The sequence below is a fragment of the Triticum aestivum genome, chromosome 5B (genome assembly GCF_018294505.1).
Source record: "Triticum aestivum cultivar Chinese Spring chromosome 5B, IWGSC CS RefSeq v2.1, whole genome shotgun sequence".
NCBI classification, from domain to species: Eukaryota; Viridiplantae; Streptophyta; class Magnoliopsida; order Poales; family Poaceae; genus Triticum; species Triticum aestivum.
The window spans coordinates 118141583-118154828 of record NC_057807.1 but is presented as its reverse complement, the minus strand read 5'-3'; positions in this window follow the sequence as shown (position 1 = coordinate 118154828).

Here is a 13246-nt window from a genome sequence, read left to right as displayed (position 1 = left end):
CTCCCTTTTTTGAACTGCGGTAGATCCAAAATTATAATGCCAACCTGTAAAACCTGTTTGTGCAATACTTAGCAGTTTTTCCAGATCTGTAACTTCCACACCATTGTAGGCGGTTTAACTTTTAAGGAAATTATAACCTGCTAGGTAACATTAGCCCTCTCTTAAACCGTCGATTCATCATTTCTATAACACTGCCAATGTCTGAATCCGGTTTGATACACACACACACACACACACACACACACACACACACACACACACACACACACACACACACACACACACACACACACACGTCTTCTCCCTACGACCTTGTGTCGCTTTATACCTGTTAGCCATGAACCTTAAACCGACATTAATCTTTTTCCAGCTTTTTGTTGAAATGGCCAAACAATTTTATGCTTGCAACTGGGTCCCTTCCCGGGTTACGGAAGAACAGCTGGGCGGGTGTGTTGCAACTGGAGCTTTAGCAAGTAAAGAGACCATCCACTGGCGGGTCCCCGGTCCAGAAAATCCTCCTGAGCCGAAGGATGGAGAGGTGATTGTGTTTGCTGATCATCTGAGTCGAGGGTTTAGCCCTCCCGGATCAAAATTCTTCCATGACGTGCTTGCTAGCTTCCAGATCCGCCCTCAAGATATTGGACCGAACTCAGTGTCCAATATTTGCAATTTCCAAGTATTTTGTGAGGCTTATCTGCAAGAAGAACCTACTGTTGAGTTTTTCCGGGAGTTCTTTTACATAAACCGCCGTACTAAATTTACGGACGGGCCCAACACTGAACTTGGCGGCGTTTCAATCCAGAAGAGGAAAGATGTCAATTTCCCTCACACCAAGCATCATAGCCACCCCAAAGACCGGAATCAGACTTGGTTTTATTGCCAGAATACAGCTCCAGACAACAAAAATCCTCTGCCGGGTTATCGTCCACACCGGCTTACAAATAAACACCCAGTCCCTCAACGACTGACTGCAAAGGAACGAGCTAAGTATGCACCCCAGCTTGCAAAGCTCTGAGCCTTCATGGTGAATGGTTTAACCGGCATCGACTTTGTCCGCTGCTGGGTCTCTTGGAGTATCTTGCCCTTAAGCCGTCGCCCTGGTTTAGTGTGCGAGTACACAGGAGATCTCAAAGATCCTCAACGGCATGTTGATATTCAGCTGACTGACGAACAAGTTACTGAATATGTCAAGAAGATGCTGGACGAACCGGTATCTGAGTGCAGCAAGATAGGGCTCAGTCCTTTCTGCGTTTCCAATAAACCGCCAGCTGTAAGATTTGCATCATTTTTGTCTTAATCCATGCCCTCTTAAATATTTCTTTATAACTTGTTGTCCATCTCTACAGGGTGATGATCCGTTCTGGAAGAGGAAAACGCAGGATAAATCGGTGAAAGCACCTCGCTCCAAGACCAAAGTTACAAAGAAGCCAGCGAAGAAGAAAACCGCCGAATCCCCTGATCTGCCCAATGATGAAGAGCTTGACGATCTGGAGTCATAGGTAGAACTTGACTCTCTTGGTTCTTTTTTCATAAACCTCATTGACAATGATCAGTATCAGGATGATGCGGAGGCTAGCCGCGCTGGTGAGGTAGAGGTAATTATTCTTTCTTCTGACTCAGATCCTGTGCCAACACCAAAAACTCGTCAAGCAGTCCGGAAAGTAAAATTTTCACACCCTCTAGCTTATTCGGATCCGCACTTTCTTTTGAAGACACAACAACATGAAGCTCGCCGCACAACTCGGCATAGCGGCCAAGTGGTTACCTCCTCCGGTTTACCAAATTCTCCAGTTCGTAAACGCCGCCAAGAGGTCTCTTGTACTTCTGATACATTTTATCCCAGGGCGGGTTATTTCTGATATCCTCTTAATCCATCTGACTGGAATTACCAGGGGACTTCCCATTCATCTTCTGGTGAATCAACATCGATGAAGCTTCCAACCCTTAAAACGGTTCCTGGGTGAGTAGATTTTGCTAATCCGGCATACCTTTACATTTTTTACTCTTGCACTGTTCTGATGCATACTTATTACTTTGTAGGGCCAAAGCCAGAACCAGCAAGAAGGCCAAAGTGACCAAACTGGCTGAAGACCTCCATCGGGATGAATCGGAACAAACTCCTGAACCGTCTCATCTGGATGCTGATAATATTCCCGATGGCCCGTCATTGCCAGATCAAACAACTGAAGCTGAGAACATGGATGTTGATCCGTCGGCTCATGCTGATGATCCGCCAAGCCCGACTAAAGTTGCTGACAATGATGTTGTCGTTACTGGCACTGCATTCACCTCCCCTGGCAACCCTATTGCTTTATCAAAGCACAGTGCCAAGGAAAAACTTTCTGCTATGGACAAGGGCAAGTGGAAAACAGATTTATCAAGCTATGCCCACCTCAGCGCCCAAGACATTCATTTTGGATATTTAAACCGCCTGTACACAAGCCGCGACTATGAAGCCGGTTTAGTGGGCCTGATGAAGGAATGGTATGAGGTAAATATCACTCCCTCTTGCATAAGTTGTCTTTCCTTATGACTAGTTTAGACTATCAATTCTAGTAGCCCCCAAGGGCTGGTTCATAATATGGATATGAACCGGGACTTGTAGTATAACAATCCTTAATTTTCCTTGCATAACCCCTGGGGACCGGTTTATACCTTTAGGATGAATCAGTACATTTATGTCATGAAACTTTCAAAATTTCTTGATAATCATCTTTGTAATCTGATTGAGGAGGAAAAATCCATAACATTGTCTTGAGCAAATATGCATTAGCCCCCAAGTGCCAAGTATATAACTTGTTATATGCCGGGGACTTAAACTGATAGTTGATAAAAAGCAATATGCATTATCCCCCAAGTGCCAAGTGTATAACTTGTTATGTGCTTGGGACTTCAGATATGCACTACCAACTCATTAAATGTTTCCTGCAGGATGATGTGAGCAAAAAGGACTCCCAAATCGCCGACCTTCAAGAAAATATCAAGTCCCAGCAAGCAGAAACTTCCAAGGCTAAAAAGGAGCTGACCAGCGCTTTAACAACCATGGAACAACTGAAGGAGAACTTCAAAAGTGAACGGGCATGATGGGATGCTGAAAAAGAAACTTTGGTAAAGCGGGCGGAGGACGCTGAAGCAACCCTTAATCCGGTAACAGAAGAGCTGACTGGCTTGAAGCGGCAGATCAATGCTATGACCTCTGCTGTCTTTGGTAAATAACTTCTTCATAAACTTTAAATAAGTAACATCCATGAAACTGCCGGTTTAATAATATCTTGACCATTGCAGGTAGCCGTGTTACTCATCTTGGCTCAAATATGCGCAAAAAATTGAAGGCTTCCTATACATTGATAGAGCAATTATATACCAGCGTTCAACGAGCCATCCGCACCGTTTCACATAATAAATCGCCCCCAACTTTAATCAAGGAAACATTGGAAAAATTATCCATGATGCCTACCCAGGTTGAAGAGTTGAAGAAATCAGCTGCTAGGGCCGGTGCTCTTACTGCATTGACTCAAGCCAAGGCCTGGATATCTGACCTTGATCCGGAAGATATTGGAAAGGGCTATCCATGCCAAAAAGAGGACGGGTCAGACTTTGATAATGACGACCTCAGGGCCATAACGAGGGAAATGCGTCCATTGGCAAGCAACTGGTTGAAGACACTGACTTGTCATTTTACTGGACGATTTATGATGCCAACAACAAACGGGTTAATGCACCGACTCATGAAGTGCAAAATCTTATCCTGCCAATCCGTAAGCACACCTACGCCCCTGATGTTGAACCATCAACCCTTATAAGTGATGAAGCTGTCTTCCGCGCCTTAACCGGGATTGACTGGGCAACCATTGACTTCCAGCCACTGGGTGGAGAGGAGGAGGGTGAACCGGCCAGGATGATTCACAACCTTCTGGTTAGCCTGTTGAAGAATCATGATCCGGAGTCCGGTTTAGCATCTGCACACTACCCTCCATTTGATAAACAATTATTCTTTTGGGCCATCAAAGCGCCTTGTAATAGGCTAGTTTAAACATTTGGTCTGCTATGCCGTCGTGCATATTCACTTTGCACAATACTGTTAATCCGTCATGATTATGCTATGTCTGCTTATGATCCTTAGCAGCTTTATGCAATCCTGTTTCTGCATATAAGAAACTTAAATTGTCCTGGTGGTTTACCGCCGGACGGGGCATAACGCCCAATATAAAGCCAGGGTTTATAACCAAGGCTGTATTTTCAAGAATAATTAAATATGAAATACATCATACCTGTGACATTGAATCACATTGTTGATTTACCAACTTTATTGTAATAAGGGTAATAACCCAAATCTTGAGTGCTGATAACTCCCACCATGCTTTTCTGGTTTATAATGAAGCCATGAGGGGTTATAAAAAACACCGGATGATCATACTGGCGACTTATAGTCAAATCCAGACCGGGTTAACAAACACCGGATTATAATTGATCGTGTACTGACAACTTATAGTTGAAAGCCAAGCTGGGTCAATTGACACCGGTCATCTTGTAAGTTTGTACTTGGCAACTCAAAAGTGAGACCGGTTTAGTAAGCACCGGATTTAATATAAACCTCATCGAAATAATCATCGAAAAGAAAAAATTTGCGAAGAAAATATGCAAAAAGACGAGGCTTTTCATGGGCTGCCATGCCACTGAGTTAAACCATTTTAGAAAGCCTTATAAGATGGACCTCACATTAACCAATCGTCAATTTAGCTATGGCAAGTTCAGGGTCTTTATAAGATTGACTGTCAAACGTTCGACGGGTCATACCAGGATTACCTGGACGGAGTGACTTACTTAAAAAGGCAGGATAACCCGGGGTTTTAGGTGAATACACTTGGCTTCGAAGCCTGGCTTTTATAGCCTACTGCAAGGTTATAGACTCTATGTTCTTGTAGATGCAAAGAGCCCCCAAGCAATATTTTGAGCTGTGCTAAATGGACGCCTATGTTTGAGTTGTGCTTTGCAACAAACTCTCTTTGGCTCCTTATGATGTTGGGTATTAAGCCCCCAAGCTTATGTTTGAGCTGTGCTCTCTCTTTTTTTGTAGCTTTATAAGCCGGATCAATGGACAACCAAAACTATGCTTTATAAACAGAAGCCCCCATGTAACCAAGAAACACTTTTAAGAAGAATAGCAGAGGCCCCGCTTTAGCAAGGATGCCGGTTTATTATATTGATCATAATATATACATTGTCAAGAATATGTGCATAATGGGAGCCTATGGCTCAGGTATAATAAGGCCGAAGATGAGCAATATTCCATGGCCGGCGGGTCTCCTCCTCCGACTTGCGTGAGTCTTTGTGCTCTCGAACATCGATAAGGTAGTATGACCCATTGTTCAGATTCTTGCTGACCACAAAGGGTCCTTCCCAAGGTGGGGATAATTTGTGCATATCAGTCTGATCCTGGATAGTCCGGAGCACTAAGTCGCCTTCTTGAAAAGCTCTGGTTTTAACCCGGCGGCTGTGATAACGCCGCAGGTCCTGCTGATAAATCGCCGAACGAGCCGCTGCTATGTCCCGTTTTTCATCTAACAGGTCCAATGCATCCTGGCGTGCTTGTTCGATGTCTGCTTCAACATAAGCCGCCACCCGAGGCGAGTCATGGTGAATGTCACTAGGGAGAACTGCTTCTGCTCCATAAACCATGAAGAAGGGTGTATAACCCATAGATCTATTGGGGGTGGTATTAATGCTCCACAATATGGAAGGCAACTCTTCCACCCAACAACCCGGCGTCCTCTACAAAGGAACCATAAGCCGGGGCTTGATGCCTTTCAGGATTTCTTGACTAGCTCTCTCAGCTTGACCATTAGACTAGGGGTGAGCCACTGATGACACATCAAGCCGGATGTGCTCACGTTGACAAAAGTCTTCCATGGCACCTTTGGAGAGATTCGTGCCATTATCTATTCTGATGTTGTGTGGAAAACCAAAGCGGAAGATCACCTTCTTCATGAATTGGACCGCCGTGGCTACATCACACTTGCTAACTGGCTCCGCCTCTACCCACTTAGTGAACTTATCAACCGCCACCAGAAGGTGGGTCTTCTTATCCTTGGACCTCTTGAAGGGCCCAACCATATCAAGCTCCCAAGTTACAAACGGCCAGGTGATTGGAATCATCCTCAATTCCTGAGCTGAAATGGGCCCGGTGTGAAAACTTCTGGCAACCGTCACACTTCCTGACCAAATCCTCAGCATCAGCATGAGCTGTTAGCTAATAAAAACCGTGTCGGAAAGCCTTAGCCACAAGGGATTTTGAACCGGCATGATGACCGCAATCCCCTTCGTGGATTTCACGCAAAATCTCATAGCCTTCTTCAGGAGAAACACATTGCTGAAACGCCCCCGAGACACTACAGTGATGTAACTCGCCATTGATAATAGTCATGGAGTTGGACCGCCGGATTATCTGTCTAGCCAAAACTTCGTCCTCGGATAACTCGCCCCGGGTCATATACACCATGTAGGGCACCATCCAATCAGGGATAGCATGAAGAACCGCCACTAATTAAGCCTCCGGGTCGGGAACAGCCAGATCCTCCTCCGTCGGTATTTTGACCAACGGGTTATGCAAAACGTCGAGAAAAAACATTGGGCGGCACCGGTTTATGCTGAGATCCCAACCGGCTTAAAGTGTCCGCCGCTTCATTCTTGCGCCGATCAATGTGCTCGACCTGGTAACCCTTGAAGTGACCAGCAATGACATCCACCTCACGCCGATAAGCCGCCATGAGTGGATCCTTAGAATCCCAAGTACCAGAGACTTGCTAAGCCACTAAATCAGAGTCCCAAAAGCATCGTACCCGGATTAAGCTCATCTCCTTAGCCATCCGAAGACCGTGGAGCAAGGCCTCATACTCAGCTGCATTGTTAGTACAAGGAAACATCAAGCTGAGAACATAACAAAATTTGTCACCTCGAGGGAAAGTAAGAACCACTCCAGCCCCCGAGCCCTCCAATTGTCTGGACCCGTCGAAGTGAATAGTCCAGTATGTGTTATCCGGTTTATCCTCCAGTGCCTGCAACTCTGTCCAATCATTGATGAAATCCACAAGCGCTTGGGACTTGATGGCCGTACGAGGCATATATTTTAACCCGTGAGGTCCAAGCTCGATAGCCCACTTAGCAACCCGGCCAGTCGCTTCCCTATTCTGGATGATATCTCCCAAAGGAGCGGAACTGACCACAGTGATGGGATGGCCCTAAAAGTATTGCTTAAGCTTCCGGCTTGCCATAAAAACTCCATACACCAGCTTCTGCCAATCCGGATATCTCTGCTTTGACTCAATAAGCACCTCACTGATATAATAGACCAGCCATTGAAGTGGATACTCCTTACCTACCTCCTTGCGCTCCACCACAATAGCCACACTGACAGCCCGGGCATTAGCAGCCACATATAACAGCAATGGTTCCTTATCAATGGGGGCAGCAAGAACAGGCGGTTCGGCTAACTGCTTCTTCAGATCCTTAAACGCCGCATTAGAAGCATCACTCCAGACAAGGTTGTCTGTCTTTTTCATCATCTGATATAAAGGGATGGCCTTCTCTCCCAACCGGCTGATAAACCGGCTTAGTGCTGCAATACGACCCGCCAGCCGTTGAACGTCGTTGATACACGCTGGTTTATCCAGGGACGTAATAGCCTTGATCTTCAACCGGATTAGCTTCAATGCCCCTGTTAGACACCAGAAAACCCAAGAGCTTGCCTACCGATACACCAAAAACACACTTGGCCGGATTAAGCATCATATTATAAACTCGGAGATTATTAAAAGTTTCCTTCAAATCATCTATTAATGTCTCCGCCTTCCTGGACTTCACCACAATATCGTCCACATAAGCATGAACATTGCGCCCAATCTGACTATGAAGACAATTCTGCACACATCGCTGATAAGTCGCCTGGGCACTTTTGAGCCCAAAAGGCATAGATACATAGCAGAAGGCTCCAAAGGGAGTTATAAAAGTTGTCTTCTCCTGGTCCTTAACTGCCATTTTGATCTGATGATAACCAGAATAAGCATCCAGAAAGCTCAAACGCTCACAACCCGCCGTAGCATCAATAATTTGATCAATACGAGGGAGAGCAAAGGGATCAGTGATACGTCCATTTTGCATCATGCTTTTATATCAATATTTATTGCATTATGGGTTGTTATTACACATTATATCTCAATACTTATGGCTATTCTCTCTTATTTTACAAGGTTTACCATGAAGAGGGGGAATGCCGACAGCTGGAATTCTGTCTGGAAAAGGAGCAAACATTACAAACCTATTCTGTACAACTCCAAAAGTCCTGAAACTCCATGAAACAACTTTTTGGAATTTATAAGAATTTCTGAGCGAAAGAAATAGGCCAGGGGGCCCACACCCTGTCCAGGAGACAGCCCCCCCTATAGGGCGCCCCTATCTTCTGGGCCTCCAGCGTCCATCTTCTGCTATATCATCACTTTTACCCTGAAAAAAATCGTGGGCAAGCTTACGGGACGAAACTCCGCCGCCACGAGGCGGAACCTTGGCGGAATCAATCTAGGGCTCTGGTGGAGTTGTTCTGCCGGGGACACTTCCCTCCGGGAGGGGGAAATCATCACCAACGTCATCATCAACGATCCTCTCATCGGGAGGGGGTCAATCTCCATCAACATCTTCACCAGCACCATCTCCTCTCAAACCCTAGTTCATCTCTTGTATCCAAAACCACAAATTGGTACGTGTGGGTTGCTAGTAGTGTTGATTACTCCAGGTAGTTATTACTTATTGATTTACTTGGTGGAAGATCATATGTTCAGATCCTTAATGCATATTATTACACCTCTGATTATGAACATGAATATGCTTTCTGAGTAGTTATGTTTGTTCCTGAGGACATGGGTGAAGTCTTGCTATTAGTAGTCATGTGAATTTGGTATTCGTTCGATATTTTGATGAGATGAATGTTGTCTTCTCCTCTAGTGGTGTCATGTGAACGTCGACTACATGACACTTCACCATTATTGGGCCTAGAGGAGGGCATAGGGAAGTAATAAGTAGATGATGGGTTGCTAGAGTGACAGAAGCTTAAACCCTAGTTTATGCGTTGCTTCGTTAGGGGCTGTTTTGGATCCATAAGTTTCATGCTACGGTTAGGTTTACCTTAATACTTTTGTTGTAGTTGCGGACTCTTGCAATAGAGGTTAATCGTAAGTGGGATGCTTGTCCAAGTAAGGGCAGTACCCAAGTTCCGGTCCACCCACATATCAAATTATCAAAGTACCGAACACGAATCATATGAGCGTGATGAAAACTAGCTTGACAATAATTCCCAATGTGTCCTCAGGAGATCCTTCATTATTATTAGAAATTGTCCAGGCTTATCCTTTTCTACATAAAGGATTGGGCCACCTTGCTGCACCTTATTTACTTTGTTTACTTGTTACTCGTTACTATTTATCTTATCACAAAACTATCTATCACTATAATTTCAGTGCTTGCAGAAAACCTTACTGAAAACCGCTTATCATTTCCTTCCGCTCCTCGTTGGGTTCGACACTCTTACTTATCGAAAGGACTACGATAGATCCCCTACACTTGTGGGTCATCAAGACTCTTTTCTGGCGCTGTTGCCGGGGAGTGTAGCGCTTTTGGTGAGTGGAACTTGGCAAGGAAACATTTATATAGTGTGCTGAAATTTTCTGTTACTTGTCACTATGGAAACTAATCCTTTGAGGGGCTTGTTTGGGGCATCTTCGCCCCAACCAGAAGAGCAAAAAGTTGCTCCTCAACCTACTAAACCTTATGAAAATATTTACTTTGAGATTCCTTCGGGTAATAGAGAAACTGCTAGCTAATCCATTTGCAGGAGATGGAGCATTGCATCCCGATTTACACCTTATCTTTGTGGATGAAGTTTGTGGATTATTTAAGCTTGCAGGTATTCCCGATGATGTTGTCAAAAGGAAGGTATTCCCTTTATCTTTGAAGGGAGATGCATTGACATGGTATAGGCTATGTGATGATACGAGATCTTGGAATTATAAGCGATTGAAGTTGGAATTTCACCAGAAGTTCTATCCTATGCATCTTGTTCATCGTGATCGTAGTTACATATATAATTTCTGGCCTTGCGAAGGAGAAAGCATCGCTCAAGCTTGGGGGAGGCTCAAGTCAATGTTATATTCATGCCCCAATCATGAGCTCTCTCGGGAAATGATTATTCAAAAAATTTATGCTCGGCTTTCTCTTGATAATCGCAACCTGCTTGATACTCCCTGTGCTAGTTCTTATATGCCGAAGACTATTGATTTCAAGTGGGACTTATTGGAAAGAATTAAATGCAACTCTGAAGATTGGGGTTCTGACGATGGTAAGGAGTCAGGTATGACATCTAAGTTCGATTGTGTTAAATCTTTTATGGATACCGATGTTTTTTGTGGATTTAGCGCTAAGTATGGACTTGACTCTGAGATAGTAGCTACTTTTTGTGAATCTTTTGCTACTCACGTTGATCTCCCTAAAGAGAAGTGGTTTAAATATAATCCTCCTGTTGAAGTTAAAGTAGTTGCACCTATTACAGTCGAAGAAAAGACTATTACCTATAGTGATCCTATTGTTCCTATTGCTTATGTTGAAAAACCTCCTTTTCCTGTTAGGATAAAGGTTCATGCTAAAGCTTCGACTGTTGTTTGTAAGATTAATAATAGGACTTATACACCTCCTGAGCAAATTAATGTTGAACCTAGTATTGCTATGGTTAAAGATCTCTTGGATGAGGATTTAGATGGGCATGTTATTTCTTTCTGTGGTGAGACTGCTAATATTGCTAGACCTGATACTAAGACACGTAGACCTGTCGTAGGCACACCCGCTATTTCTGTTAAAATAGGAGATCATTGTTATCATGGTTTATGTGATATGGTTGCTAGTGCTAGCACTATCCCTTATGATTTATATAAAGAAATTATGCACGACATTGCACCCGTTGAATTAGAAGACATTGATGTTACTATTAAGCTTGCTAATAGGGATACCATTAAACCTATTGGGATTGTTAGAGATGTTGAAGTTTTGTGTGGGGAGGTTAAATACCCTGCTGATTTTCTTGTTCTTGCTTCCCCACAAGATGCCTTTTGTCCCATTATTTTTGGTAGACCCTTCTTGAATACTGCCAGTGCTAGGATTAATTGTGAAAAGAATATTGTCACTGTTGGCATAGATGGTATGTCTCATGAGTTTAATTTCGCTAAGTTTAGTAGACAACCTCGTGAAAGGGAACCACCTAGCAAGGATGAGATTATTGGTCTCGCTTCTAGTGCTGTTCCTCCAACTGATCCGTTAGAACAATATTTGCTAGATCATGAAAATGATATGTTTATGAAGGAAAGGGAAGAATTAGATGAAGTGTTCCTTAAACAGGAACCTATGCTGAAACATAACCTTCCCATTGAAATTCTTGGGGATCCCCCTCCACCCAAGGGTGATCCCGTGTTTGAACTCAAACCATTACCTGATAATCTTAAGTATGCTTATCTTGATGAAAAAGAAATATATCCTGTTATTATTAGTGCTAACCTTTCAGAGAAAGAAGAAGAAAGATTATTGAAAACTCTGAAGAAGCACCGAGCAGCTATTGGATATACTCTGGATGATCTTAAGGGAATTAGTCCCACGTTATGTCAACACAAAATTACATTGGAGGACGATGCCAAACCAGTTAGAGATCCTCAAAGACGATTAAATCCCAAGATGAAGGAAGTGGTAAGAAAGGAGATACTAAAGCTCCTTGAGGCAGGTATTATTTATCCCATTGCTGATAGTGAATGGGTAAGCCCTGTCCATTGTGTCCCTAAAAAGGGAGGTATTACCGTTGTTCCTAATGATAAAGATGAATTGATCCCGCAAAGAATTATTACAGGTTATAGGATGGTAATTGATTTCCGTAAGTTAAATAAAGCTACCAAGAAAGATCATTACCCTTTACCTTTTATTGATCAAATGCTAGAAAGGCTATCCAAACACACACATTTTTGCTTTCTAGATGGTTATTCTGGTTTCTCTCAGATACCTGTGTCAGCGAAGGATCAATCTAAAACTACTTTTACTTGCCCTTTTGGTACTTTTGCTTATAGACGTATGCCTTTTGGTTTATGTAATGCACCTGCTACCTTTCAAAGATGCATGATGGCTATATTCTCTGATTTTTGTGAAAAGATTTGTGAGGTATTCATGGATGACTTCTCCGTCTATGGATCCTCTTTTGATGATTGTTTGAGCAACCTTGATCGAGTTTTGCAGAGATGCGAAGACACTAGTCTCGTCCTGAATTGGGAAAAGTGTCACTTTATGGTTAATGAAGGCATTGTCTTGGGGCACAAGATCTCCGAGAGAGGTATTGAAGTTGATAAAGCCAAAGTTGATGCTATTGAAAAGATGCCATGTCCCAAGGACATAAAAGGTATAAGAAGTTTCCTTGGTCATGCCGGTTTTTATAGGAGGTTCATTAAGGACTTTTCTAAGATCTCTAGGCCTCTGACTAATTTATTGCAAAAAGATATTCCTTTTGTCTTTGATGATGATTGTGTAGAAGCGTTTGAAGTGCTTAAGAAAGCTTTGATCACTGCACCTATTGTTCAGCCACCTGATTGGAATTTACCTTTTGAAATTATGTGCGATGCTAGTGATTATGCTGTAGGTGCTGTTTTAGGGCAAAGAGTTGATAAGAAATTGAATGTTATCCAGTATGCTAGTAAGACTCTTGATACTGCCCAGAGAAATTATGCTACTACTGAAAAAGAGTTCTTAGCAGTTGTGTTTGCATGTGATAAGTTTAGACCTTATATTGTTGATTCCAAAGTTACTATTCACACTGATCATGCTGCTATTAAATATCTTATGGAAAAGAAAGATGCTAAGCCTAGACTCATTAGATGGGTTCTCTTGCTCCAAGAATTTGACTTGCATATTATTGATAGAAAGGGAGCTGAGAACCCCGTTGCAGATAACTTGTCTAGGTTAGAGAATGTTCTTGATGACCCACTGCCTATTAATGATAGCTTTCCTGATGAACAATTAGCGGTCGTCAATGCTTCTCGTACTGCTCCTTGGTATGCTGATTATGCTAATTACATTGTTGCTAAATATTTACCGCCTAGTTTCACATACCAGCAAAAGAAAAAGTTCTTTTATGATTTAAGACATTACTTCTGGGATGATCCACACCTTTATAAAG